The sequence below is a fragment of the Zonotrichia albicollis genome, chromosome Z (assembly GCF_047830755.1).
Source record: "Zonotrichia albicollis isolate bZonAlb1 chromosome Z, bZonAlb1.hap1, whole genome shotgun sequence".
Taxonomy (NCBI): Eukaryota; Metazoa; Chordata; class Aves; order Passeriformes; family Passerellidae; genus Zonotrichia; species Zonotrichia albicollis.
In genome coordinates, this window is record NC_133860.1 from 27,514,499 (window position 1) to 27,519,984 (window position 5,486).

The following is a 5,486-nucleotide window of genomic DNA, read 5'->3' on the forward strand; positions in this document are numbered from 1 at the left end:
CCTTCCCTTCCCTTCCCTTCCCTCTTCCCTTCCCTTCCCTTCCCTTCCCTTCCCTTCCCTTCCCTTCCCTTCCCTTCCCTTCCCTTCCCTTCCCTTCCCTTCCCTTCCCTTCCCTTCCCGGAACCTTCCCTTCCCTTCCCTTCCCGGAACCTTCCCTTCCCGGAACCTTCCCTTCCCTTCCCGGAACCTTCCCTTCCCTTCCCTTCCCTTCCCTTCCCTTCCCTTCCCTTCCCTTCCCTTCCCTTCCCTTCCCTTCCCTTCCCGGAACCTTCCCGGAACCTTCCCGGAACCTTCCCTTCCCTTCCCTTCCCTTCCCTTCCCTTCCCTTCCCTTCCCTTCCCTTCCCTTCCCTTCCCTTCCCTTCCCTTCCCTTCCCTTCCCTTCCCTTCCCTTCCCTTCCCGGAACCTTCCCGGAACCTTCCCTTCCCTTCCCTTCCCTTCCCTTCCCTTCCCTTCCCTTCCCTTCCCTTCCCTTCCCGGAACCTTCCCTTCCCTTCCCTTCCCTTCCCTTCCCTTCCCTTCCCTTCCCTTCCCTTCCCTTCCCTTCCCTTCCCTTCCCTTCCCTTCCCTTCCCTTCCCTTCCCTTCCCTTCCCTTCCCTTCCCTTCCCTTCCCTTCCCTTCCCTTCCCTTCCCTTCCCTTCCCTTCCCTTCCCTTCCCGGAACCTTCCCTTCCCGGAACCTTCCCTTCCCGGAACCTTCCCTTCCCTTCCCTTCCCGGAACCTTCCCTTCCCTTCCCGGAACCTTCCCTTCCCGGAACCTTCCCTTCCCGGAACCTTCCCGGAACCTTCCCTTCCCTTCCCGGAACCTTCCCTTCCCTTCCCGGAACCTTCCCGGAACCTTCCCGGAACCTTCCCTTCCCAGAGCCTTCCCTTCCCTTCCCTTCCCTTCCCGGAACCTTCCCTTCCCCTCCCTTCCCGGAACCTTACCTTCCCTTCCCAGAACCTTCCCTTCCCGGAACCTTCCCGGAACCTTCCCTTCCCGGAACCTTCCCTTAACTTCCCAGAACCTTCCCTTCCCGGAACCTTCCCTTCCCGGAACCTTCCCTTCCCTTCCCGGAACCTTCCCTTCCCTTCCCGGAACCTTCCCTTCCCGGAACCTTCCCAGAACCTTCCCTTTCCAGAACCTTCCCTTACCGGAACCTTCTCGGAACCTTCCCGGAACCTTCCCAGAACCTTCCCTTCCCTTCCCTTCCCTTCCCTTCCCTTCCCTTCCCTTCCCTTCCCTTCCCTTCCCTTCCCTTCCCTTCCCTTCCCTTCCCTTCCCTTCCCTTCCCTTCCCTTCCCTTCCCTTCCCTTCCCTTCCCTTCCCTTCCCTTCCCTTCCCTTCCCTTCCCTTCCCTTCCCTTCCCTTCCCTTCTCGGAACCTTCCCTTCCCTTCCCTTCCCGGAACCTTCCCTTCCCGGAACCTTCCCTTCCCTTCCCTTCCCTTCCCTTCCCTTCCCTTCCCTTCCCTTCCCTTCCCTTCCCTTCCCTTCCCTTCCCTTCCCTTCCCTTCCCTTCCCTTCCCGGAACCTTCCCTTCCCTTCCCTTCCCTTCCCTTCCCTTCCCTTCCCTTCCCTTCCCTTCCCTTCCCTTCCCTTCCCTTCCCTTCCCTTCCCTTCCCTTCCCTTCCCTTCCCTTCCCTTCCCTTCCCTTCCCTTCCCTTCCCTTCCCTTCCCTTCCCTTCCCTTCCCTTCCCTTCCCTTCCTTCCGGAACCTTCCCGGAACCTTCCCTTCCCTTCCCTTCCCTTCCCTTCCCTTCCCTTCCCTTCCCGGAACCTTCCCTTCCCTTCCCTTCCCTTCCCTTCCCTTCCCTTCCCGGAACCTTCCCTTCCCTTCCCTTCCCTTCCCTTCCCTTCCCTTCCCTTCCCTTCCCTTCCCTTCCCTTCCCTTCCCTTCCCTTCCCTTCCCTTCCCTTCCCTTCCCTTCCCTTCCCTTCCTTCCCTTCCCTTCCCTTCCCTTCCCTTCCCTTCCCTTCCCTTCCCTTCCCTTCCCTTCCCTTCCCTTCCCGGAACCTTCCCTTCCCTTCCCTTCCCTTCCCGGAACCTTCCCTTCCCTTCCCTTCCCTTCCCTTCCCTTCCCTTCCTTCCCTTCCCTTCCCTTCCCTTCCCTTCCCTTCCCTTCCCTTCCCTTCCCTTCCCTTCCCTTCCCTTCCCTTCCCTTCCCTTCCCTTCCCTTCCCTTCCCTTCCCTTCCCTTCCCGGAACCTTCCCTTCCCGGAACCTTCCCGGAACCTTCCCTTAACTTCCCAGAACCTTCCCTTCCCAGAACCTTCCCTTCCCGGAACCTTCCCTTAACTTCCCAGAACCTTCCCTTCCCGGAACCTTCCCGGAACCTTCCCAGAACCTTCCCTTTCCAGAACCTTCCCTTACCGGAACCTTCTCGGAACCTTCCCGGAACCTTCCCAGAACCTTCCCTTCCCTTCTCGGAACCTTCCCTTCCCGGAACCTTCCCTTCCCGGAACCTTCCCAGAACCTTCCCTTCCCAGAACCTTCCCTTTCCAGAAACTTCCCTTACCGGAACCTTCTCGGAACCTTCCCAGAACCTTCCTGGAACCTTCCCTTCTCGGAACCTTCCCTTTCCGGAACCTTCCTGTCATGGTTTGAACCTGGCACAGAGCCAGTGCCCCCATGAAAATGCCCTCACCCTGGTGTCTGCTGTGAGATGTGACCAGGAATAAGCAAAACAGGCTCCAACTTAAACATAAAGAACACTTTATTACCTAAACTACAGGAAAATAGGGAAAAACTATAAGGAAAAGAAAAAAAAATTGAAAACCTTACAAAAAACCACTTTCCTCCTCCCCACTACCTGACTTTCTCAATCCGATACATTTTCCCAAATCACCAACTGCCCAGCCTGGCACCACACTTTAGTATACTCAAACTTCAGTTCATGAAGAGGAGAGGAGTCCTTCTTGTTCCATAGGCTTCCCCTGGAAACACACTGAAACCTCGTGTGCTTCCATGTCACTCGGCACTGCCCGGAAAAAAGTCCTTTTGCCGCTTGTGACATCTTCCTTCCATGCCCAGTGCTCTCACCACTGTGCATGGCCAGAGCTGCTTTTAGGGTTGTCTTTCAAGGATGCCTTGTCTCATTCCAAAAAGGCACAGTCTCTGCTTTGGGACATCTGTCCCCCCCATATTTTTCCAACCCCCTGGGGCCGGGGGGTCCTCACGATAAACCTTCCTGGTTCTGAGCCACTGCTTCCCCCTAAGTGCAGTCTCTGTGTCACAGGAACAAACGGAGTCCATGGCCACAAGAAAAGTCCAGCCAAAAGGCCACTCCAAATCATCTCTCCCCATTCAATCATCTCCACGTTCTTCGGGCCAGGTCCTTGTCTCATCTCATCTCTCATCTCCTATCTCCCTTCTTATTCAGCTTCGAGGAGGATCAGCATTTTTGCAAGGCCCCAATCATGAAAGAAAGGGGTTAAAACTTTCAGTCTCTGTCTGTCCCGGAGCTGCGGCACTCCCACACACGCTGCCGCTCCGGCCGGGCACTCTTCCCCCCCCCTTCTCCTCCTGGGCCAGCTGCTATCACATTCAGTGTCGCCGGCTCTCTCTCTCCCTCCTGCGGGGGATGGCTGCCCGAGGGTTGACTCCCTGGGATCTTCCACCCTTCCATCCTCGAGGGCCTCCTCACCTCCCATCTCTGTCCAGACCCCAAGCCTACCGCATGGCAACCTCTCCCCCGCCCAGCAGCAGCGGCTGGACAGGGGAGGGTGATCTGACCTCTTTGCCTCGACGTCCCAAGAGAACCTCCCAGGGCCAGAGCCCTGCTTTTAACCCCTGTGTATTCTCGGAGGTGTGTCCAAACACCATTGGCTACACGAGGTGCCAGTATCAAACTCAGAACATCCATTGGTTTGACCACAGCATCCCAGAATTCCCACTTCTTCCTGGTCAAACCACCACACTTCCCTTCCCTTCCCTTCCCTTCCCTTCCCTTCCCTTCCCTTCCCTTCCCTTCCCTTCCCTTCCCTTCCCTTCCCTTCCCTTCCCTTCCCTTCCCTTCCCTTCCCTTCCCTTCCCTTCCCTTCCCTTCCCTTCCCTTCCCTTCCCGGAACCTTCCCTTCCCTTCCCGGAACCTTCCCTTCCCTTCCCTTCCCTTCCCTTCCCTTCCCTTCCCTTCCCTTCCCTTCCCTTCCCTTCCCTTCCCGGAACCTTCCCTTCCCGGAACCTTCCCTTCCCTTCCCGGAACCTTCCCTTCCCTTCCCTTCCCTTCCCTTCCCTTCCCTTCCCTTCCCTTCCCTTCCCTTCCCTTCCCTTCCCTTCCCTTCCCTTCCCTTCCCTTCCCTTCCCTTCCCTTCCTTCCCTTCCCTTCCCTTCCCTTCCCTTCCCTTCCCTTCCCTTCCCTTCCCTTCCCTTCCCTTCCCGGAACCTTCCCTTCCCGGAACCTTCCCGGAACCTTCCCTTAACTTCCCAGAACCTTCCCTTCCCGGAACCTTCCCTTCCCGGAACCTTCCCTTAACTTCCCAGAACCTTCCCTTCCCGGAACCTTCCCGGAACCTTCCCAGAACCTTCCCTTTCCAGAACCTTCCCTTACCGGAACCTTCTCGGAACCTTCCCGGAACCTTCCCAGAACCTTCCCTTCCCTTCTCGGAACCTTCCCTTCCCGGAACCTTCCCTTCCCGGAACCTTCCCAGAACCTTCCCTTCCCAGAACCTTCCCTTTCCAGAAACTTCCCTTACCGGAACCTTCTCGGAACCTTCCCAGAACCTTCCTGGAACCTTCCCTTCTCGGAACCTTCCCTTTCCGGAACCTTCCTGTCATGGTTTGAACCTGGCACAGAGCCAGTGCCCCCATGAAAATGCCCTCACCCTGGTGTCTGCTGTGAGATGTGACCAGGAATAAGCAAAACAGGCTCCAACTTAAACATAAAGAACACTTTATTACCTAAACTACAGGAAAATAGGGAAAAACTATAAGGAAAAGAAAAAAAAATTGAAAACCTTACAAAAAACCACTTTCCTCCTCCCCACTACCTGACTTTCTCAATCCGATACATTTTCCCAAATCACCAACTGCCCAGCCTGGCACCACACTTTAGTATACTCAAACTTCAGTTCATGAAGAGGAGAGGAGTCCTTCTTGTTCCATAGGCTTCCCCTGGAAACACACTGAAACCTCGTGTGCTTCCATGTCACTCGGCACTGCCCGGAAAAAAGTCCTTTTGCCGCTTGTGACATCTTCCTTCCATGCCCAGTGCTCTCACCACTGTGCATGGCCAGAGCTGCTTTTAGGGTTGTCTTTCAAGGATGCCTTGTCTCATTCCAAAAAGGCACAGTCTCTGCTTTGGGACATCTGTCCCCCCCATATTTTTCCAACCCCCTGGGGCCGGGGGGTCCTCACGATAAACCTTCCTGGTTCTGAGCCACTGCTTCCCCCTAAGTGCAGTCTCTGTGTCACAGGAACAAACGGAGTCCATGGCCACAAGAAAAGTCCAGCCAAAAGGCCACTCCAAATCATCTCTCCCCATTCAATCATCTCCACGTTCTTCGGGCA